We start from the raw sequence: 26,120 nt of genomic DNA on the forward strand, positions 1-26,120 counted from the left end.
AGAAAATGCAGATGACAGTGATGCCATATTCTAAAATGTTCAATATAATAATTTACTTACAAAATGATAACAGTGATGATTTATTTCTTATTCTTACTTATTTTCTTGTTTTCACTTCTTTGTTACTTAGCAGACCAAATTCCATAAATAGCTTACTCTGAAAAAAATGCATCTTTGTATATTCACCACCCATTATAGTGGGAGAGCATGGAAGGCAGAGGGGAACTTCCCACTCAACCACAGAGTATGGAGTTTATTCCACATGCAGGGATACTTGCTAACTTTTCAACTCCTTCAAGAAAGGGGGGGTTACAAGGGGCTCTAACAAATACTGCAAAATTCCATTCTAGATGTTTTCTAGGATAATCTTGACACAAGTGCACTTATGTTTTACTTCACATTATGCACAGACCAGATTAGAGCCCAGGCTTTAAGGGCTGCTAACATCACCTTACACCAATATTCATTTTATCAAAAGAAAATTAATCAATTAGATGCCATATAATCTAGTTATAAACCACAAGCAAACATTCAAATAGTCAGGTATATATCCACAAACCTTAAAAGGACTCATTTAATTGGCTTCTTTCTAAAAGTCTCCTTAGAAGTAAAGGACTTTTCGAGAGCCTCAAGATTCAGCATTGGAAGCTCTTGGCGTCATCCCACCTCAAAAGAAGATATATTACCTGGTGGGGGACAAATGAAGTATCTTTTCATTCACTATACCAACATGATCCTCTTAGAGTGTTTCCCAGATATCTTTAGTCATTTTTGAAATATGGGGAGGCAGCTGGACAACACAACCTTAACAACATATAAATAGATCATATAAACAAAGGAAGTTCAGAGAATACATTTCTTGTTGTTGTTTTTTCCTCTTAAGTGTGTTTTACTCAATCCATATGGCTTCAGATATATTTTCTCTAGTGTTACTGAGTAGTCAGGTCCCTAAGAAATGAGTAATAAAGTGGGTGGAAGGTTAAGGGGCCAAAATCAACAAAAGAAGGAAATGAGGAAAAAGTCCAGTGAAACTCAAAGGCCTCTAAACTAGTTGGGAAAATAAAATGATTCGCAAGAATTGGCTGGGATCCTGCAAGAATCTGCTTTCATATGGTTCATGAGGGGGTGATTCAAACTGAATCACAGCTACCAAGCCACTGATTGCCAAAAGCCCTTCAGTGTAGCATCTGTGCCTGATAATGTCCCAGTACAGAGGTCACACTAAACTCTGAAATTCTATGCAAAGCACTTAAGAAATGTAATGAATGCTGCTCTGGAAGGGGAAAGAAGAGATATATGTACAAAGGCAAGGCAATATACAAGTTTGGTTTTCCACTGCAGTTTACAGAAACAGGTATATCATGCAGATGTTTTCTTGCAGAAGGGATTCACCCAGTGAAGGCTTCCACCTGGAGGTAAGTGGTATTACCTTGGGGCTTACACTTTGAGCCAAGGTCTGGACTGTAACTTTGGAAACTCAAAAATCCCCTCTAACACTAATCGCTCACTGAAAACATTGATGTATAAAACAGAGTGACAATTTAAGATATTTTAATAACAATTATAAAAATTGTAATAAAAATTATATTAAGCCACTAATCATAATCAGAACATTTTTTTGGGCCAGAATAAAGGCACTCAGGTGTAGCTTAAGAAATCTTCCTCAACTAAGATTGTTCTAGTAACCTTTCCCAACAAAAGGGATGATCTCACCAATGAGACTATATTATTCCAAATGTGTTGGACAGTGCTGAAAGTATAATTTATACTTCTGTTTTCTGGGGTTGGCTCTTTTCAGGTACCCTTTCCCCACTTTACATATGTTAATCCCACTTCATTAAGCCCTCTCATGGAGATGCACCATATTCCTTCCCTACCACACCATCCCCAACAGTACACCTCAGAGTTCAGAGGTAGGATTCTGCCCTCATTTTTCCATACTACAACCTTTATGCAAAATTTCCAGTTCCTTTAAAAGTCATGTTAATTCGCTATACCAATCTCTGATCATTACCTCCTATCATTTTGGTTCTACTACAACTGACCTTTAACCACACAAACCTCTATTTGTCGACTCTTGATTTTCCCTTCTCTGTCTAGCTTAGATTCTGTGGCTGCATTTCAAATATTTTTTTGCCAACACTCTCAATTCCTTTGCCATGTTGTTCTTCTATACCCTGGATGTAGATCAACTCTGAGTTTTAGCTCAACATGGTGTTGGAGAAAAATCACAAAATAAAGGGTGCTACTATAAATTTATGGTATCAACTATAGCTGAGCCCACAATGCTCTCAGCTGTCATTTTACATGTTCTTAGGTTATCAACTGCCACATTAGCTCTGTCAAAATTTTCCAATCAAATCAAACCTAACTCACTCAAACGCTCCTGAATATTCAGGCTCATCTCTTCAAACTTCTCATTCCTGACTCACACCAAAACCATCATAAGTAGTTTTATTTTAAAAATATATAATTTATATACCATAAAATTTATTCCTAATTTAAGTTATACAGTTCAGTGGCTTTCATATATTTACAGGGTGACTTTCACATATTCCTACCAACACCATAATTGATTTTACAACATTTTCATCATCCCTAAAAGAAACTCGGTACCCATTAGCAGTCACTGCCCATTCCCCCCTCCCCCTAGGCCCAGGTAATCACTAATCTGCCTTCTGTCTTTATAGATATACATATTCTTAACATTTCATATAAATTTAATCATATTCTCTGACCTTTTGTGTCTGGCTTCATTCACTTAGCATAAAGTTTTCAAGGTTCATCACATTTTAGCATGTATCAGTATTTCATATCTTTTCATGGATAAATAATACCACATTTTGTTTATCCATTCAAAGACTGATAGACTTGGGTTGTTTGTATTTTTTGTCTATAGTGAATAATGCTGCTTAAGAACATTTGTGTACAGTTTTTGTGTGGACATGTTTTCAATTTTCTTAGGCCTATACCTAGAAATGGAATTGCTGGGTCATATGATAACTCCATGTTTAACATTTTAAGGAACTGCCAAACTGTTTTCAAAGCACCTGCACCATTTTACATTCCCACTAGCAAAGTATGAGATTTCCAAATTCCCCATACCCTTACCACACTTTTTAGGAGTCCTAAAGAAATATCAATTCTACCCTCCTCCAGCTTTCCACATGGGCTAAGGGAAATACAGAACTCCAGCCCACTTCAGCCATCCTGTCCCACTGAAAGGGGGAAAAAACTAAGAAGCACCGGTAAAGTTTATAGTCCAGGGGGCACAGGCTCACCAAAAGACTGTGACCTAATCATAGTACTACAGAATGCTTCTCCTCCCCTCACACCTTACCACTACATCACTAAAGGGCTATATACCACAGTTCCTTTCACCCAGGACATCATTTCTACGTTTCAACAAAAATTTACAAGGCATACTAAAAGCCAAAAAACGATTTGAAGAGACTGAACAAGGATTAGAACCAGAGTAAGATACACCATGGTTTTTATTTCTTAACTTTAAAAAAATTGAAATACAGTTGGCTTACAATATTATATTAGTTTCAAGTGTATAATATAGTGATTAATATTTTTCCAGATTATACTCCATAAAAAGTTATTATAAAATATTGGCTATACTCCCTGTGGTGTAATAGTACATCCTTGTAATTTATTTATTTTAGACCTAGTAGTTTGTACCTCTTAATTCCCTTCACCTATTTTAGTCTTTCCCACCCATTCTTCCCTCTGGTAACCACTAGTTTGCTACCTGTATCTGTAAGTCTGTTTCTGTTTTGTTATACTCATTTGTTTGTTTCATTTACAAAATTCTACATATAAGTGAAAACATACAGTATTTGTCTTTCTCTGTCTCACTTATTTCACTAAGCATAATACCCTCTAGGTCCATCCATGTTGTTGCAAGTGGCAAAATTCCATTTTTTTTTAAAGACTGAGTAATATTCCATTATATATATATAGCACATCTTTATCCATTCATTTGTTGATGGACACTTAGGATGCTTGGCTATTATAAATAACGCTGCTATGAATGTTGGGGTGCATATATCTTTTCAAATTAGTGTTTTTGTTTTCTTCAAATAAATACCCAGGAGTGGAACTCCTGGATTTTATGGTAGTTCTGCTTTTAATTTTTGAGAAAACTCCATACTGTTTTCCATAGTGACTATTCCAATTTACATTCCTACCAACAAAGTGCTAGGGTTCTCTTTTCTCCACATCCTTGTCAACATTTATTATTTCTTGTCTTTTTGACGATAGCCATTCTAACAGGTGTGAGGTGATATCTCACTGTGGTTTTGATTTGCATTACCCTGATGATTAGTGATATTGAGCATCTTTTCATGTGTCTGTTGGCCATCTGTATGTCTTCTTTGGAAAAATGCTTATTTAGGTTCTCTGCTCATTTCTAAATTGGGTTGTTTTTTTTTTTTTTTTTGATATTGAGTTGTATGAGTTCTTTATATATTTTGGATATTAACCCCTTAACAAACATATCATTTGCAGATATCTTCTCCCATTCAGTAGGCTGCCTTTTCATTTTGTGGATGGTTTTCTTTCCCACACAAAAGTTTTTAAGTTTGATTAGGTCCCATCTGTTTATTTTTGGTTTTGTCTCCCTTGCCTGAGGAGAAAGATCCAAAAAAAAAAATCACTAAGACCAATGTCAAAGAGCCCACTGTCTACGTTTTCTTCTAGGAGTTTTATAGTTTCACGTCTTACATTTAGGTGTTTAATCCATTTGAGTTTATTATTGCATATGGTGTGAAAAAATGTTCTAATTTCATTCTTTTACATATAGCTGTCCAGTTTCCCCAAACCACTTATTGAAGAGCCTGTCTTTTCCTCATTGTATATTCTTGTCTCCTTTGTCACAGATTAATTTACCATATTTGTGTGGGTTTATTTCTGGGCTCTCTATTCTGTTCCATTGATCTATGTGTCTGCGTTTGTGCCAGTACCATATTGTTTTGATTACTGTAGCTTTGTAGTATAGTCTGAAGTCAGGCAGCATGATACCTCCAGCTTTGTTCTTTTTTCTCAAGACTGCTTTGGCTGTTCAGGGTCTTCTGTGGTTCCATATAAGTTTTAGGATTATTTGTTCTAGTTCTGTTACAAATGTCATGGGTATTTTGATAGGAATTGTATTAAATCTGTAGACTGCTTTGGGCAGTATGGTCATTTTAATAATTTTAATCCTTCCAATCCATGAACATGGAATATCTTTCCATTTATTTGTATCATCTTCAGTTTCCTTCATGAATGTCTTACAGTTTTTGGAATACAGGTCTTTCACCTCCTTGGTTAAATTTATTCCTAGGTATTTTATTCTTTTTGATGCAATTGTAAATGGTATTGTTTTCTTGATTTCTCTTTCTAAAGTTCATTATTAATGTAAAGAAATGCAACAGATTTCTGTATATTAATATCGTACCCTGCACTTGACTGAATTAATTTATTAGTTCTAATATTTTTTTTGGTGGGGTTGTTAGGGTTTTCTATATATAGAATCATGTCATCTGCAAATAGTGACAGTTTTACTTCTTCCTTTCCAATTTGGATGCCCTTTCTTTTTCTTGTCTGATTTCTGTGGCTAGGACTTCCAATATAAATTAAATAGAAATGGTGAGAGTGTGCATCCTTGTCTTGTTCCTGATCTTAGCGGAAAAGCTTTCAACATTTCAACACTCAGTATGATACTAGCTGTGGGTTTGTCATAAGTGGCCTTTATTATGTTAAGGTATGTTCCCTCTATACCCACTTGTTGAGAGTTTTTAATCATGAATTTTATCAAATGCCTTCACTGCATTTTTAAGCTGATCATGATTATCTTCCATTTTGTTAATATGGTGTAACATATTGATTGATTTGTGAATAGTGAACCATCCCTGCATCCCTGGAATAAATCTCACTTGATCATGATGTATAATCCTTTTTACATATTGTTGATTCAGTCTGCTAGTATTTTGTTGAGGATTTTTCCATCTATGTTCATCAGGGATACTGGCCTGTATTTTTCTTTTTTTGTAGTGTCTCTGTCTGGTTTGGGTATCAGGGTAATGCTGGCCTTGTAGAATGAGTTAGGGAGTGTTCCCTCCCCTTCAATTTTTTGGAATAGTTTGGATAGACATTAACTCTTCTTTAAATGTTTTGTAGACTTCCTCTGTGAAGCCATCTGGTCCTGGACTTTTAATTGTTGGGAGTTTTTAATTACTGATTCAATTTCAATACTAGTGATCGGTCTGTTCAGATTTTCTACTTCTTCCTGATTCAGTCTTGGAAGAGTGTATGTTTGTATGAATTTATCCATTTCTTTGAGGTTGTCCAATTTGTCACTGTATAGCTGTTCATAGTATTCTCCTAGGGTTGTCTGTATTTCTGTAATATCAGTTGTAACTTCTCCTCTTTCATTTCTAATTTTGTTTATTTGGGCCCACTTTCTTTTTTGCTTAATGAGTCTGGCTAAAGGTTTATCAGTCTTGTCTATCTTTTCAAAAAGCCAGATCTTAGTTTCATTGATCTTTTCTATTGTTTTTTGTTTTCGTTTTGTTATTTTGGTATTTTCACTATGATCTTTTTTGTTTCCTTCTGCTGACTTTGGGCTTTGTTCTTCTTTTTCTAATTCCTTTAGGTGGAAAGTTAGGTTGTTTGTTTGAGATTTTTCTTGTTTCTTGAGGTAGGTCTTGAATTGCTATAACCTTAACGCTTAGAAATGCTTTTGTTGCATCCCACAGATTTTAGAAAGTTGTATTTCTATTTTCATTTGTCTCAAGGTATTTTCTAATTTCCTCTTTGATTTCTTCATTGGCCCATTGGATTTTTTGGTAGCATGTGGCTTAGTCTTCTCCTGTGCAGAGGGTCAGCACCGCTAACACCCATGTTGTTCAACTGTATATAAAATTTAATTGCTTTTCTATATACTAGCAATGAACAAGTGAAATTTGAAATTAAAAACACATTACCATTTATATTAGCACCCCCCCCCCCAACAAATGAAATACTTAGGTATAAATCTAACAATATTTTACAAGATCTCTATGAGGAAAACTACAAAACTCAGATGAAAGATATCAAAGAAGGACAAAATAAATGAAAAAAATATTCTGCGTTCACGGGTAGGAAGACTCAATATTGTCAAGATGTCAGTTCTTCACAGTTTGAGCTTTACATTCAACTCAATCCCAAAAAAATCCCAGCAAGTAATTTTGTGGATATCAATAAACTGATTCTAAAGTTTATATGGAGAGGCAAAAGACTCAGAATAGCCAAGTAAATATTGAAGGATAACAACAAAGTTGAAGGACTGACACTACCCAACTTCAAGACTTCCTATTAAGCTACAATAATCAAGACAGTGTGTACTTGGGAAAGAAAAGACAAATAAATTATTGAAACAGAATAGAGATCCTAGCTAGAAATAAACCTATATAAATACAGTCAACTGATCTTTGACAAAGGAGCAAAGGCAAAACAATGAAATAAAGATAGTCTTTCAACAAATGGTGCTGGAACAACTGGACATCCATATGCAAAACAAATAAACAAACAAAAACAACTTGAAACAGACCTGACACCCTTCACAAATATTAACTCAAAACGCATCATAAACCTAAATATAAAATTTAAATTTTAAAACTATAAAATTCGTAGAAGACAATATAGGAGAAAAATCTAGATGACTTTGGGTATGATTATGAATTTTTAGATATAACACCAAAGGCACAATCTGTGAAAGAACTGATAAGCTGGATTTCATTAAAATGAAAAACTTTTGCTCTGTGAAAGACAATGTCAAGAGAATGAGAAGATAAGCTGTAGATGTGGAAAAAGTATTTGCAGAAGATACATCTGATAAAGAAATTTATCCAAAATATACACAGAACTCCTAAAACTCATCAATAAGGAAATGAACGACCCAATTAAAATATGGGCCAAAGACCTGAACAGACTCCTCAACAATGCATATGTACAGATGACAAATAGCATATGAAAAGATGTTTAATATCATGTCAGTTGGGAATTGAAAATTAAAACAATGAGATACCACTACACATCTATTAGAACTGTTAAAATGCAAAACACTGTCAACACCAAATACTGGCTAGGATATGGAGCAACAGGAGATCTTATTCATTACTGGTAGAAATGAATGCAAAATGGTACAGCCACTAAAGAAGACCATTTGGTAGTTTCTTACAAAACTACTCATACTCTTACCAGCAACTGGGTTCTTTGGTATTTATCCAAAGGAATTAAAAAGTTATGTCCATACAAAAACCTGCACATGGATGTTTATAGCAGCTTTATTTATAATGTCAAAATTTGGACACAATTGAGACATCCTTCAGTAGGTGGGTGGATAAACAAACTGTGGTACATCCAGATAATGGAATACTATTCAGTGCTAAAAAGAAGTTACCAAGCCAAGAAAGAACATGGAGAAAACTTAAATGCATAATACAAACAGAAAAAAGCCAATCTGAAAAGGCTACGTAGTGTATGAGTCCAATATCACTACATTCCAGATAAGGTAAAACTATGGAGACAGTAAAAAGATGAATGATTGGGAGGGGTTGGGGGGACGCAGGAGTGAAAAGGCAGAACACAGAGGATTTTTAGGGCTGTGAAACTATTCTGCATAACACTAGAATAATAGATATATGTCATATATTTGTCAAATCCCATAGAAGGTACAACATCAAGAGTGAACCCTAATGTAAACTATGGAATTGGGTGATTATGTGTCAATGTAGGCTTATTAACTATAACATATGTACCACTCTGGTAGGGGATGTTAAGAGTGGGGAAGGGGGCTTCCCTGGTGGCGCAGTGGTTGAGAGTCTGCCTGCCGATGCAGGGGACACGGGTTCGTGCCCCGGTCCGGGAAGATCCCACATGCCGCGGAGCAGCTGGGCCCGTAAACCATGGCCGCTGAGCCTGCGCGTCCGGAGCCTGTGCTCCGCAACGGGAGAGGCCACAACAGTGAGAGGCCAGCATACTGCAAAAAAAAAAAAAAAAAAAAAAAAAAGAATGGAGGAGGTTATACACATATGGAGACATGGAGTATATGGGAACTCTGTACTTTCTGCTTAATTTTGCTGTGAACCTAAAACTGCTCTAAAATATAAAGTTTATTAATTTAAAAATTAATTTAATATATTATAATTATACAAGTTATTGTAAGATAGCCCTGCAGTTGAGGAATAAATACAACTGATTTTTATATGCATGCAATTTAACAGGAGCAAGTGAAAGAAGGCGGCTTACTACAGAATGATCTACCAGCTGTGAACATTTAGCTAAGAGCATTAAGCAGGCTGCAGGCATTAATCAATATGTTTTACAGAGGAAATAAGAACACTGGCTAAACCCCAGGCAGTTAACTGGGGTTCATTAAGAACTCTCTAACTGTAGGTTTTGATACGGGAGATGAGGGGGCAAAAGATAAGGCTAGGTAATTTGGTGGTAATTAAGTACTTACTTTTTGGGGGATGGGTAGGATCGGGGAGATAATTAGAGTTTAAGGCTTAGGGTTGTTTCAGTACCTAAGAAGGGCATAGAGGTGTGTGTTTGGCTGGGTGTTGGACGGAGTGAACAGAAAATGTGGCTCTCTATTCCTAGAATCTAGAGCCCAGGCTCCTGTAACCATGACTACTGTTAATTTTTAAAAATGTAGTAGGCTAGTCTAAGAACTAAATAATAGAGAAACTGATTCATTCATTCAACAAGTATTTATTGGGTATCTAACATTGTAGGCACTTTATATGTACTGGGGATATAGCAGCAATCAAAACAGGCAAAAGTCCCCACCCTTACTGAGCTCAGTATAATGGGATACAGACAAAATAAGTAAAATGAATAATGTTACATAGTGATAAGTACAAAGAAAAAAAGAGAGCAAGGAAAGAGCCCAGGAAGAGTTCAAGGGAAGAGGGTTCTGGAATTTTAAATAGAGGCTAGGAAAGGCTTTACTGAGGTAACCTTTGGGGAGAGACCTAAAGGAAATGAAGAGCTGTGCACATGTGTGAGGACAGAGTGGTCCAGGCAGTGGGAACACATGCAAGGTGTACACTTGGTATGATTGAAGGAGGCAGCAAATCTGGCTGGATTGAAATAGGGGCAAAAATAGTAGATGATGCTGACTGCTGTAGGGGACCAGACCATATATGGTTTTGTAACTCATAGTAAAGACTGGCCTTTACCCTGAGATGCAAAGCCACTAGAACATTCTGAGTAGATAAGGCATGGAATCAACCATTTTTATAAGATCACCATGGCTGCAGTTTTGAGAACAGAATGAAGGGTGAAGAGGGTCAAGGGTAGAAGTAAGGAGATCACTTAGGAATCTATTGCAGTAATCCATCGGAAAGTTGATGGTGGATTGGATCAACAGTGGTAGTAGTGGAGGTGATGAGAAGTAGTCAAATTCTTGATATATTTTTAAGGTAAAGCCAATTTCTCAGTTCAAAATAACTGGAAAAAAAATTAGGAATAGAATCTAACTGTGGCCTGCATATATATATATATATATATATATATATTTTGCGGTACGCGGGCCTCTCACTGTTGTGGCCTCTCCCGTTGCGGAGCACAGGCTCCGGATGCGCAGGCTCAGCGGCCATGGCTTACAGGCCCAGCTGCTCCGCGGCATGTTGGATCTTCCCGGACCGGGGCACGAACCCGTGTTCCCTGCATCGGCAGGCGGACTCTCAACCACTGTGCCACCAGGGAAGCCCGGCCTACATATATTTTAACTGCAGTTTTATAACCTGTTTAGTGATAAAGCTATACTGACAATATATTACTTCCAATATTTTGTAGTTAAATATAGTGTTTTTTGGGGGGCCATAAAGGAAATAACCCAGCCTCTTTTGAAGGCAAGTGCTCGCAGAATTTATATTTGAACAACAAACATTTGTTGAGTACCTTTACGTGTGACTAAGATCGTGCCTGGTGTCAAGTGGTGTGTGCTGTTATTCTCCTTGGTCTAGAGACACTGTTTTCAGACGAGAATGATAAGCGGGAAGAAGATGCCAGGGTTAGAAACAAACATAAATCTTCTATCCTTGTTTATGATTTTTTGAAGTGAGAGTTTTGCAAACTTTTGAGTTAGGTATTTTCTAAAAAATATAGAAGTACTAGATCATCAAAAGAAACTGGGCACAGTTTAGATTTCTTTTGAGATAGTTTGATCCCTGTACATGCATTTTTTTCTTCTCAGTGGAATCTTGATGGAGAATTGTTACCATCAGGACACAAAATATGTTGTGAAAAAGAAAATAACCCTGAACATCTAGACATAGTGTTTTGTATCAGGTTAAAGCACTGTGATAACACAGAGAAAATAAGAAACATTTTCCTCTGCCAAAGCAAATCTGTCACTTTACAAGCAGGGTGTTGCCTTTTGAGGTCAAAGTCCACATATTTGGCTTTTTCATGGTGACTGTTGGTCCCAAGTTGCCCTTCCTATACAACCTATTCAAGCACTGCTTTTATTATTAGTAAACAGATAACTGCCCAAGTAAGAAACTTCTGGACTAGTGCCGGAAATAAGAGTTAAAGTAATCCAATAAAATTTGGGAGTACTTCCTTAGTGTAGAGTACTTTCCCAAACAATTTCCTGGGACACTAGGTACTATGAAACAGTAAAAGGTAGGTAGGTGTGTATGAGGTAGGGGAGGAGAAGTGAGAGATGGGAACTTCCTACTCCATTTAGGAAGCCACATGATATATATTTTTTCACTCACTTCTTAGTGATTCTCATGGAGGTTATATCAGAAAAGAGGAATTTTATGTTTACCAAGAGGGAAATGAATTTTGATAAAGCAATGCTTTTCACAGTTTACTACATGTCACTGTATTAGGCATCAAAGACACAGAGGTAATTAAGATTAAGAAGAAATTCTTGTCCTTTAGAGTTCATAATCTATTGGGGCACAGAAGGGCAAACAGTAAAAAAAAATTGCAAAGGCTGTAGTAGCTGATGTGTGTAAAGTTACTTACTTACTTATTTATCTATTTAAATATATGAGAAAACAGGGAAGAAATACAGATGAATTATATAGATGGGGTGACCAGCTAAGATAACTGCTAATGACCGTAGTGAATTCACAGAGCATTCGAGATCTGAAGGAAACAGAAACTACTAACTGAGTAAATCCTGAGAAGGAACACTTAGCTCAGGGTACTTACATGTTTAGAATCCAGACTCATATTCAGAAGGCAGATGGTATTCATTTCTAGTTCTTAAACAAAATTATTTAAGCCTGGAGTCTGAGAAAGCTATATATGAGAAAGCAGAAGCAACAAAGGTCTCTAGTATCTTGACCCAAACAAAAACTTAATAGTTAACAGTTCTAGGGCAAGGGTCCTTACTGGTTCAAGGAACATTGCTCCTCTATTTTCTTATGTTTTACACTGCTTTCTTCAGCTCAAACTTACAGCTGTGAAACAACACTGCAAAGAAGAGATGGAAAGGATGTTCTTTTCTGCTACAGTCAATAATTCCCAAACCTTTTACCCTTCCAAATCTGATGAATACTAAAAGTAAAAGATGATGTTTAAGGAAAGTCAGAGATCACTTATAAAAACTATAGTGTAATAAAAGGAAATAGATCCCAAAGGTTCTTCATTTTAATCAACTTTATTTTAATCAATCAATTTAATTTAATACAAAGTAAATTCTCTTCCTAGGGAGAATTCCTAAAAGAAAAAACAGAGAGCTCTGGATAGTAAGGAAGTTTTCTTTAGTCAAAAGTTGAAGACAAAAACAACAACAAAACAACAAAAAAAACATTAGCTGCAGTGAGTCAGAGGCAGTTAATGGAATAATAAAGTGAAATTCACAGTTTTCCTCACAAAACAAATAGGCACAATTGCAGTTTAACAGAACAGTTTAAACTGAAAGAGAATATTTAAAACTCAGATTTTGCTATATTTTGCTTTTGAAATTCACACTTTTCCCTACAAAACAAATAGGCACAGTTGCAGTTTAACAGAGCAGTTTAAGGAAAGAGACAAAACTTAAAACTCAGAATTATTTTGCTATATTTTGCTTTTGAATCCTAAAGCTGATAAAGCTCAGGACTTCAGAAAGTAAATCAAATAGCCATAGAATTCAAACTGGACACATTTAAAGCTCTAGAAGACCAGTTTCCCAGGAACATTTTTCCTTTAAATACCCTACCCAGTATGAAAAGGCTTCGCCCTTCCTACACAGACGGCAATTCCAATCAAGCGCTTAGATGTTATCTTCCTGGTTTACAAGCTACTGATTTTGTTTCCGTTGTTTCTAGGTGAAACAAAACCAAGTTTAAAAACAGACAAATGGATAAAGAAGATGTGGTACATATATACAATGGAATATGACTCAGCCATAAAAAGGAACGAAATTGGGTCATTTGTAGAGACATGGATGGATCTAGAGACTGTCATACAGAGTGAAGTAAGTCAGAAAGAGAAAAACAAATATCGTTTATTAACACATATATGTGGAACCTAGGAAAATGGTACAGATGAACCAGTTTGCAGGGCAGAAATAGAGACACAGATGTAGAGAACTAATGTATGGACACCAAGGGGGTAAAGTGGTGGTGGGGTGGTGGTGGTGGTGGAATGAATTGGGAGATTGGGATTGACATGTATATACTAATATGTATAAAATGGATAACGAATAAGAACTGTATAAAAAAATAAAATAAAATAAAATAAAGTAAAAAATAAAAAAATAAATAAAATAAAATTCAAAAAAAAAAGAGCAATAGTAAAAAAACAACCACATATTAGCAGTAACTAACTGAGGAGTAACCAGACTAAATCACCTCAGGATTCTTGGTGTTTGAGTGTATTTACTAAAATATAACAAAATTTGTATTTCCAGAGTTGCCTATTGCTGTTGAAAGGCTCACCTAGTCCAGTAAGGCAGGACTATGTCCCACGGAATAAGAATTTGCAGAATGATTTGTTTTGCTCTTCTTTCTACCTTAAACGCATTCACTCACGTGCGGTAGAAAGTACTGTGGAGAACAGAAATTCACTACAGGACCAAGTAGAGGCATTATGTGATTTCTGCTTTCAATACCCTGATATGTAAAATGGTGCTAATAATACCTTCTCTACTTAACTCAAAAAGATATTGTGAGGAGCAAATAAGTATTTCTTTATATTATCTGCAAACAATAAAATAATGTAAAAGCTATTTTTGCTAATTATGATACAAAGTTTTCAATGAAATATTTATGAGAAAGTATATTACACATATTGTGATACACCATATTAACAAATTGAAGAATAAAAACCATATGATCATCTCAATAGATGCAGAAAAAGCTTTTGACAAAATTCAACAACGATTTATGATAAAAACTCTCCAGGGCTTCCCTGGTGGCGCAGTGGTTGAGAGTCCGCCTGCCGATGCAGGGGACATGGGTTCGTGCCCAGGTCCGGGAGGATCCCACATGCCGTGGAGTGGTTAGGCCCGTAAGCCATGGCCGCTGAGCCTGCGCGTGCGTCTGGAGCCTGTGCTCCGCAACGGGAGAGGCCACAACGGTGAGAGGCCCGCGTACCGAAAAAACAAAACAAAACAAAACAAAAGAACTCTCCAGAAAGTGGGCATAGAGGGAACCTACCTCAACATAATAGGGGCCATATATGACAAACCCACAGCAAACGTCATTCTCAATGGTGAAAAACTGAAAGCATTTCTTCTAAGATCAGGAAGAAGACAAGGATGTCCACTCTCACTATTATTCAACATAGCTTTGGAAGTCCTAGCCACGGCAATCAGAGAAGAAAAAGAAATAAAAGGACTACAAATTGGAAAAGAAGAAGTAAAACTGTCACTGTTTGCAGATGACATGATACTATACATAGAGAATCCTAAAGATGCCACCAGAAAACTACTAGAGCTAATCAATGAATTTGGTAAAGTTGCAGGATACAAAATCCATGCACAGAAATCTCTTGCATTCCTATACACGAATGATGAAAAATCTGAAAGAGAAATTAAGGAAACACTGGCATTTACCACTGTAACAAAAAGAATAAAATACCTAGGAATAAATTTACCTAGGGAGACAAAAGACCTGTATGCAGAAAACTATAAGACACTGATGAAAGAAATTAAAGATGAAACAAACAGATGGAGAGATATACCATGTTCTTGGGCCGGAAGAATCAACATTGTGAAAATGACTATACTATCCAAAGCAATCTACAGAATCAATGCAATCCCTATCAAATTACCAATGGCATTTTTTACAGAACTAGAACAAAAAATCTTAAAATTCGTATGGAGACACAGAAGACCCTGAATAGTCAAAGCACTCTTGAGGGAAAAAAGCGGAGCTGGAGGAATCAGACTCCCTGACTTCAGACTATACTACAAAGCTAAAGTCATGAAGACAATATGGTACTGGCACAAAAACAGAAATATAGATGAATGGAATAGGATAGAAAGCCCAGAGATAAACCCACACACCTATGGTCAACTAATCTATGACAAAGGAGGCAAGGATATACAACGGAGAAATGACAGTCTCTCCAATAAGTGGTGCTGGGAAAACTGGACAGCTACATGTAAAAGAATGAAATTAGAACACTCCCTAACACCATAGACAAAAATAAACTCAAAATGGATTAAAGACCTAAATGTAAGACCGGACACTATAAAACTCTTAGAGGAAAACATAGGAAGAACACTCTTGGACATAAATCACAGCAAGATCTTTTTTGATCCACCTCCTAGAGTAATGGAAATAAAAACAAAAATAAACAAATGGGACCTAATGAAACTTCAAAGCCTTTGCAAAGCAAACTACAAACAAGATGAAAAGACAACCCTCAGAATGGGAGAAAATATTTGCAAACGAATCAACAGACAAAGGATTAATCTCCAAAATATATAAACAGCTCATGCAGCTCAATATTAAAAAAACAAACAACCCAATCCAAAAATGGGCAGAAGACCTAAATAGACATTTCTCCAAAGAAGACATACAGATGGCCAAGAAGCACATGAAAAACTGCTCAACATCACTAATTATTAGAGAAATGCACATGAAAGCTACAACGAGGTATCACCTCACACCAGTTAGAATGGGCATCATCAGAAAATCTACAAACAACAAATGCTGGAGAGGGTGTGGAGAAAAGGGAACCCTCTTGCACTGTTGGTGGGAATGTAAACTGATACAGCCACTATGGAGAACAGTATGGAGGTTCCTTAAAAAACTAAAAGTAGAATTACCATATGACCCAGCAATCCCATTACTGGGCGTATACCCTAAGAAAACCATAATTCAAAAAGATACATGCACCCCAATGTTCATTGCAGCACTATTTACCACAGCCAGGACATGGAAGCAACCTAAATGCCCATCAACAGATGAATAGATAAAGAAGATGTGGTACATATATACAATGGAATATGACTCAGCTATAAAAAGGAATGAAATCGGGTCATTTGTAGAGATGTGGATAGATCTAGAGACTGTCATACAGAGTGAAGTAAGTCAGAAAGAGAAAATCAAAGATCGTATATTAATGCATATATGTGGAACCTAGGAAAATGGTACAGATGAACCAGTTTGCAGGGCAGAAATTGTGACACAGATGCAGAGAACAAACGTATGGACACCAAAGGGGGAAAGTGGTGGTGGTGGTGGTGGTGGTGTGATGAATTGGGAGATTGGGATTGACATATATACACTAATATGTATAAAATGGATAACTAATAAGAACCTGCTCTATAAAAAAATAAAATTAAATAAATAAAAAAAGACACATGCACCCCAATGTTCATTGCAGCACTATTTACAATAGCCAGGTCATGGAAGCAACCTAAATGCCCATCAACAGACAAATGGATAAAGAAGATGTGGTACATATATACAATGGAATATGACTCAGCCATAAAAAGGAACGAAATCGGGTCATTTGTAGAGACATGGCTGGATCTAGAGACTGTAATACAGAGTGAAGTCAGAAAGAGAAAAACAAATATATTAATGCATATATGTGGAACCTAGGAAAATGGTACACGTGAACCGGTTTGCAGGGCAGAAATAGAGACACAGATGTAGAGAAGAAATGTATGGACACCAAAGGGGGAAAGTGGTGGTGGGGGGGTGGTGTGATGAATTGGGATTGACGTATATACACTAATATGTATAAAATGAATAATTAATAAAAACCTGCTATATAAAAAAAGTATATTACACATATTATAGTTATATCAAAAGAACGGATACATAAGATTGGAAGGAAACACACCCAAATGCTCAAAGTAGTAATGTTTTAGGATGATGAAATTATGAGTAATTACTTTCCAATCTTTGTTTTTACTCCCTAACATTCAGTAATATGGTTGTGTTACTTTAAAGAAAGAGGAAAGTACCATAAAAAATCACAGACCTTTTAAACTTCAATTTTAATTTCACATGCAATACTTTCTTTTTATGAATACACTTTCTTTTTAAAACTTTTTACTACACATAGAACTAAAATTCCCTTTGACCAGACTCTTCCCATTTTCCTCTCCAGAAAATATACTACCTTATTGCTGAAAGGAGCCTTAGAGATAATTTCTAGTGATAAATTCATTGTCTTGCTCTCTCAAATCAGAATGAGCCCTTCAGGACAGAGAAGAGTAAAACATGTCTAGCAGGAAGAGTATGACAGCACAGTTTATAAACTTTGTGTTTTATATTAAAAAATTCATTTAAATTCTGCATTCAATTTTATAAAACAGTGTTTATTCTAAAGCAAAAATAAATGTTTGAAACTATAGGAGAGCAGGAAAAGGATAATGTACTCTCAAGACAACAATATATTTCCCTATGAATGCATTACCATGTGGCACAGGTTAGGTTCATCTTCCTGGCAGATACCTGACAACTTTCGATACTGAGAGAAAAAGAAGTGCCGTGACTTCCTTCCTACTTCTCTACTATACAGCAATAGAATGAGTAATTGTTATTATTGGCTAGAACTATAGGTTAACTCAATTTATATCCTGTTAACCTTCCAGATAAAATGACATGACAATACACTGCAAATATCATACAAAAATCCCATTTAATTATGGGAAAACAGACCATGACCATGAAATTAATATGGTTTGGCATTTCCTTAAAAGGTTTAATTCTGAAAACTACAACATATCTGAGGTTGATAAATGTACATTCTCATGGCACTGGTAGGAAAAGTAACAAGCTGTTTATGAGTAAATAGTCATTTTACTTCTTGCTAATATATCTTGAGATATACCTCAAATATAGTATACTTGATCCATCTTTAATTCCACTGTCATCCCTTTTCCTTCAGAAATTTGACTCCAAATCTGGCTTACATGAAAAAGCTCATCATTACAATGTTTTCCCACAGAGGCATTTTCTCTGGAGGTATTTATTCTTATTACAAAGTCTCTCCAAATATCTAATTTGGCTCTTTGTGTTTAGTAACATTAGAATATTTAAAAGACAAAATTAGTAACTTAAAATCAAGATGTACCAATGTGAGCTATGAGGAAGAAGAACAATTGCAGTTTTCTACAACAAACTCACTCAAATTTGGGGGGAGGAAGAACCAAAGCATTTCAAATTTTTGATAAAGGATTATGTGGTATGTAAACTACAGGGAGGTAACCCGAGGCAGTAGGAAGTTACTTCTGAACTGAAGTCAGGAAGTCTGAGTCTGAGTTCAGGCATGACACCAACTAGCTATGTCTTCTGGGATCACGAAACCATTCTGGCTTAAGTTTCTTCATCTGTTAATGAAGGACAAGATCAGTTCTAAATTTGTTTAGATGTAAGACCATGACAGAACACCATGAAATAGTACTGTTAATTAAATGATATGAACTAGAAACAACTTTACAAACTAGCAGAAAATAGAAATATATTAAAAGTTCACTATAAACTCATAACCATGAACTGTACATACACAGACACAGAGTTCTCTAAGCACAGGATGCATTTCTGAATTCTTCTGTTAATATTTATTTGCTATCTGGGAGGGAGTCATGGTTAATATTGCAGGCTCTGAAATCAGACTGCCTGAATTCAAATCCCACCTTTCATTTTTTAGTTGTGGAACGTGAGCAAGTTAGTTAATATCTCTGAAGCTAAGTTTTCTCATCTGTAAATGAGGATAGTAATAGTAGATACTATGGGAGTTATTTGAATAATCTATCAATCCATGTAAAGCAGGTAGTATGGTGTCCATCACAAGTAAGAGCCTAGTAACGATGATAGAAGTAATATTAGCACACATATATTGAGTGTTTACTAAGTATCAGGCAGTATTCTAAGGGTTTACATGTATTACCCCATTTAATCCTCACAACTACCACATGAGATAGATACTATCATTAGCCTCTATTTTATAGTGAACAAACCGATCCATAGAGAGACATTAAGTAACTTGCCCAAGTTAACTGTGACAGCCATTATTATGGCTATTCACAAATATTTTAGCTCTCCTTTCAGGAAGTGTAAGATTACACTTCCTCACAACCTCTGAAATTAGGCAAGGTTGATGGAACTCACAGGGTCAACTCATAGTGGCACATGATACTTCCAGGCAGAAAGTTTAAGAGTCCAAAAGCAATTTTCCATGTTTCCCTTCCCCTATTACAGTGCTCATGAAAGTATATATTATAATGGAGTTTACATCAACATGTTTGCCTAAGTGAACAAAAACAGCATAGCCCCCCTGTTAACCCACTTTGTACAAGTAGCATGAGTGAGAAAAAAAGCCACTGAGATTTTGCAGTGGTTTTGTTAACATAGCAATAACCAAGTATCCTGACAGTAAATTTCAGATTTAGTATCATAATTATCTACTTATTCACAGCTAATGCCAAAAGCTTAAGAATTAAAATATGGGAGAAAATAGTACAGTTCTATACATTTCTTTCTTTTTTTGGTGTATGAACAAATGAAAGTTTACCATTATCTAATTTAGTATTGTAATTCAAGAATGATTGCTCTGGGGGACTTCTCTGGCCGTCCAGTGGTTAAGACTCCCTGTTTCCGCTGCAGGGGGCACAGGTTTGATCCCTGGTCAGGGAACTAAGATCCCCACATGCCGCATGGTGTGGCCAAAAAATTAAAAAAAAAAAAAAAAAAAAGAATTATTGGTCTAAATGTCTTCATGACCTTGGGCTAGACAAAGACTTCTTGAAGAGGAAACAAAAAGCACTAACCACAAAAGAGAAAAATGATAAATTGCACTTAACTAAAATTAAGAACGTCTGTTCATCACAGACCATGTTAAAAGAGTGAAAAAGTAAGGCATAGACTGGGAAATTATATTTGTAATACATATAATTCCCTAAAGACTCATATTCAGAATATGTACAGAATTCCTAAAAATCAGCAAGATAAAGATAAATGAGCCAATTTAAAATAAGGCTAAAAATAAAATAAGCACTTCCTAAGAGAGACTATCCAAATGATCAATAACCATCAAAAAAGAAATACTACAACATATTCAATAGCTAAAATAAAAAAGACTGACAATACACAGTGTTGGCAGGGATGAGCAGGAACTGAAATTCTCATTATGTTGCTAGTGGGAATCTAATGTGCACAGTCACTTTGGAAAATTGCTTGGCAGTAACTGCTAAAATAAACCTAAACCTACCCTATGAAACAGCAATCCATTCCTAGTAACATATCCTAGAGATATGAGTGCAGGTGTCTACCAAAAGACATGTAAAGATTGTTCATAGCACAGTTATTTACAGTCTCAAAGTGGAACCAATCCACATGTCCATCAACAGTGGCATGGCTATATTATGAGACATTCCTACAATGACATTAGTGGAATATTACAGAGATTGAACTACTGCTACATGTAGCATGGATGAACCTCATAGACACAACGATGAGCAAAAGCCGCCAGACCCACAACAGTAAATATTCTGTGAATCTATTTATGTGATGTTTAAGTATAGGTAAAACTATTTTTTGGTGGCAGAAATCAGAATAGTGATTATCTATAATAGGGGGAGAGAGGGTACTGACTAGAGCCTCCTGAAGTGCTGGAAATATTCTCAGGTGCATATATACATAAACATTCATTGACTTGTACATTTAAGATTTGTACACTTTACTGTATATACCACAGTTTTAAAAAGTTAAAAGAAAAGAGAAACGTTGGTCATTGGTTTAGGTAAGAATTCAAGGATTGGAAGATCGCACAAATGTCACTGGGTCCAACTACACATCCAATGCTCAGCTCCCGACCTGAATATCTCACTTGGGGATGTCTACTCCCACTTCCAAATAGCTCTGACCACTAGAAGGTTTTTCTTTTTTCCTTTTTTTGGCTGAGCCCTGCAGCATGCGGGATCTTCGTTCTCTGACCAGGGATCAAACCCGTGCCCCCTGCAGTGGAAGCACGGAGTCTTAACCACTGGACTGCCAGGGAAGTCCCTAGAAGGTTCTTCTTTATAATGAGCTCCAAACTTATCCCAAGGAGTTTCTATATGAGATTTTCATTCTACTCTTTCAGGAACATAGAGAATAAGTGTGCTCCCTTTTCTAAGTCATATACACTCAGTTATCCCAAGGCTTATCTGATAACTGCTGAGATCTCTTTCCGCTCTAAAAATTCTAGAATTCTATATTTTTATTAGTCCTTATTTCTTTCATTTACTCGTCCTTTACACCTCTGTTGAACTTTACTCTTTCAACCGAAGTATTCTAATGCTATGCATCAATCTGAGTAGATAACCAGCTTGTAGATTTTTACTCAAAATAATTTTAAATGTATGTCAATATTAACAGTATATATCAATAGCTGGCCACATCTGTGTGCTCACGAGAGCAGAAACGGGTATCTCTCAAAGCTTAACGCATTAGAATATCAGAGTTCCTCATGAAACATACTAACTCACTTGGATTTGGAGAGTGTTTACCACCAAATGTTTAGACTGGGAAGATGAGAAGTGTATTTCTTAGACAAAAAAATAAGTCAAGTCAATGGTGATTATTTTGACCTGTACACTGGGAATAAAGATAAATATATGGAAGCACTGTTATGCCTAAAGCAATGAATCATATTGGACTTCATGAACAAACATAAAAGCACTTCCCTAACCTCAAAGAGCCAACTGGACAATTAATTCATAGAATTGTGTATGTTAAGGCATTAAAAAGCCTCTATAGAGTAAAAGTTTAGGAGATGAATGGAAAACCAGAATGAGATTTTTCTCACACTCAAGATAATATATGTTCTAGTAATATTCATAGAATTCAGTCCTTCTGTTTAAAAAGTTAAACACTAACACTTTGCCTATACGATCACTTCACATCTATGGTTGCCCATTTACTATTACAACCTCATATTCTTACTGTGTTGTCCTTTATTGTACAGAAGAGAACAATAATCAAGACAGACTCAAAATTATCTACAGATAGATTATCTGCAACATGAACTTTGTAAAAACAAAATGTCATTATTTCATGATTCTGGGGAAGTTTTGAGGAAGAATATGAAGTAATAATGAGGGACTTCCCTGGTGGCGCAGTGGTTAAGAATCCTCCTGCCAATGCAGGGGACATGGGTTCGAGCCCTGGTCCAGGAAGATCCCACATGCAGTGGAGCAACTAAGCCCACGAGCCACAACTACTGAGCCCATGTGCCACAACTACTGAAGGCCGCAAGCCTAGAGCTGGAGCTCCGCAACAAGAGAAGCCACCACAATGAGAAGCCCACGCACTGCAACTAAGAGTGGCCCCCACTCGCCGCAACTAGAGAAAGCCTATGTGCAACAGCGAAGACCGAACGCAGCCAAAAGTAAATAAATAAATAAATTTATATTAAAAAAAAAGTAATAATGAGAAGGAAAACTTACTAATAGTAAAGCTTTATTGTAATCTGCGAAAGAAATTCTTGCATGGCTGTGCTTTCCAAGAGAAAAGGTACCACTGATGGTTTTATGGAGCTGGCATAGAAACAAAGATGGATTAAATGCCTGAAGACAGTGAAGGTCATCTATCAGACTGAGCCAGGGAAATCTTATACACAACTAAAGATTCTCATCAGCAATAATGAACTGAAGGCTTATGTTACATACTTCTAAATGATGCACTGATTATCAAAGTAGAAAACTAAATGAAGGATACCCAACTGAGTTTAGCATTTGACATCAGACTATCAAAATTTTCTCAACTCCTCTGGAGCTACCAGCCTTCTCTTTTTATTCATCGAACACGTGGCACTTAAATTCTATCATCAGGAATTATATCAGTTTGTGCTATAAATTTTTTATGTAAGTATCTGTCTTCTCCATGGAAGACACCATGCTCTGGATATCCTTCTAGCTTCTTCAAGTATTTTGGTTCTCTTACCATTATTTTAACCTCTTTTGCAACAATGACTATTCTTTTTTCCTTCAGATATAAATATACTCTGTTCCTAAGAAAGAAAGAAATCAAAATTCATAATAAAACCCTCCATTAATTCCTATCCTCCATTCTAAGCAACTGCCCATACATTTACCTTTTCTTTATAACCAAACTACCTGAAAGATTATTCTAGTCACTGCTGCTACCCAATCTGAAACACACAGTTATCTGGTTTCTTTCCCTAACTCACTCTACTATTCTCAGATACCAGTCATCTCTAAGTTGCTAATTTCAATGAACACTTCTCAATCTTCAATCTCTTTGGTCGCTAACTGGTATTTGATGCTCTAAATGACTCTTCCTCTTCAAACTCTTCTTCCATTGTTTCCTATTTACTACCCTCTTGTTTTTTCCCCCATCTCTTCAGCCATTTCTTCAGACTTTGGCCCTTTTCTCTCTACATGTTTTCCTAGTGATCTCTCTCAGTCCCAATGTTTCAACAACCCCTTATACTGATGACATCTAAAACCAACTCTCAAATTCCAGGCCTGTATCTCAAATGGCAAAGATTATCCTCCTTGGTGTGCCACAGGCAACTCACACTTTACATGTATAAAACTGAATCCGTAATCTTTTCCTCGAAACCTGTTCCATCTCCCATGTTCTCTATGTCAGTTGAGGGTACGCTACTCGTCACTGAGGCTAAAAACCTGGGCGTCCTTTTCAGCATTTCCCCTGTCCTTCTTACCACATGCAATCCCTTACCAAAACCCAGTTGATCCTGTCTCCTCTTCCATGTTCCCGTGATTACCGTCTCAGTTAAAGCCTTTATTTTTCTTGGCCTGCATACTCTAACAGTGTCCATCCTGTCTGTCCTTCCTGCCTCCAATCTGTTTCCATACAGCTGCCAGTGATCTTTCTAAAATACAAATCTACTTATGCATCATTCCTTGTTTAAAATCATTCAAGAGGCTCCCCACTGTCTTCCAGTGATTTTTACTTTTTAAAATTCTGTTTGAAAGCAAAAAACGTTGTGCCTGTTTTGAATGCTTAAAGTTTGAATGTCTTACAGTAAGGATACATACTTTTATCATTAGAATAAACAATAAAACTTGGCCCCATAATAGTGAATGGCCACATTTAAACCAGTTTTGGGATCAGAAAAAGGAATTTTGATATGTTTAAATGAACTAGAACACAAAAAGTATAGTTATTGAAAACAATATATTAAAAAAACTAAGTCTTCTCTACGTTGAATTCACATCTTTGATACCCTCTATTTGTTCACATGAAACATCTTACAAATTTATCCCTTAGGGAATAAAATTCAGCTGACTTGCCAATAAGACTATTATATATAGATGACAAATAGTAAAAAAATGCAGTCCTGACCTCTTTTCTTTAAGTAAATAAAAGAACAGTAAACTCCAGGCACACCTCGTTTTATTGTGATTTGTGGATACTGTGTGTTTTTTTTTTTTACAAATTGGTACATTGCAGCAACCTTGTGTCAAGCAAGTCTATCAGTGACATTTTTCCAATAGCATTTGCTCACTTCGTGTCTCTGTGTGACATTTTGGCAATTCTTGCAATATTTTAAGCTTTTTCATTATTATTCTATTTGTTATGGCGATCTGTGATCTTTGATGTTGCAAAAAGATTATAACTTGTTGAAGGCTCAGATGATGGTTGGCATTTTTCAGCAATATTTTAAAATTAAGTATTGTATTATTTTTTAGACATAATGCTATTGCAGACTTAATAGACTACAGTACAGAATAAACATTAACTTTTATATGCACTGGGAAACCAAAAGATTCGTATGCCTTGCTTTGTTGCAGTTATCACATTATTGCGGTGGTCTGGAACCAAACCTGCAATATCTCTGAGGTATGCCTGTGTATCAAATAGCTTATGTCCAGGAAATAAACAGTTTTTAAGAAAAGAGATGAAATAAATGAGTATCATAAGATTTAATGCTCAATATACATAACTACTTATGATGGAGCTTACTATTAATTTTTGAACTAGGAAGATAATTTTTCACAGTATCATATTTAAATACATGCTTTAGGTCTTGAAATTAACAGGTTAACAGATAGAGTAATTTCTAGTCTCTCCCATAACCCTTTTAATTACAGTATCTATGTTCTTTCCTGCAATATATTTCTGTTGTAATCAACTCTAAAATCCCTTGAGAGCAAATGCCATTCAGTATTATGATACATGCATTACCAAGTAAGGTAAGAGAAACTGTTAAACCAACTGAGATCCCATGATGCCAGTTAAATTTCAATTCTTTTTTCTAGGCTCTCCAAACATGTCAGCACTATTGTAGTAAAGTGGGTCATAAGTTTCGGGTGATGTGATTTGCTTGAAAGACAAAGAGAGCAGAGTGTAGAACAGACTATTACAGGTCACAGCAAAGTAGATTCAGAACTGCAGCTACAATTTATTTATTATACATATTTATTAAGTACTGAAACAATAAACATGTAGCCCAGCAAAGAGTTGAATACACCAGGTTAAACATGCCTTCCCTACCCTCTAAGAGGGCATAGTTTGAAAAAAAGAACAATTTAATTATCAATTTAATACCCAGGAGGATAAAAGCTCTCAATCATTATAATGTATTAACTGCTTTCTAAAACAGTTCATAAATGATACACTACTGAACTTAAATCCACTTATTCTATTTGAAAAACAGTGTTCTGAATTTAAAATCTTTGAACTCAAGCTTCCTATTGGATGATG

At 36.0% G+C, this 26,120-nt stretch overlaps 1 protein-coding gene across 3 annotated transcripts in view; it reads right to left on the reverse strand.

The window, feature by feature from the left end:
- HMG20A (high mobility group 20A) overlaps window positions 1–26,120 on the reverse strand; it is a 69,570-nt gene that overhangs the window by 27,868 nt on the left and 15,582 nt on the right. The window contains exon 2 of one of the 3 annotated variants that reach the window (XM_082649130.1): window positions 560–686. The exons of the other annotated variants lie outside the window; for them this stretch is intronic. The gene's annotated coding sequence lies outside the window, so the exon portion shown is untranslated. The remainder of the gene's footprint in view (window positions 1–559; window positions 687–26,120) is intronic. 3 annotated transcript variants of the gene reach the window in all.

The sequence above is a fragment of the Grampus griseus genome, assembly GCF_964374135.1.
Source record: "Grampus griseus genome assembly, chromosome: 2".
Classification (NCBI taxonomy): Eukaryota; Metazoa; Chordata; class Mammalia; order Artiodactyla; family Delphinidae; genus Grampus; species Grampus griseus.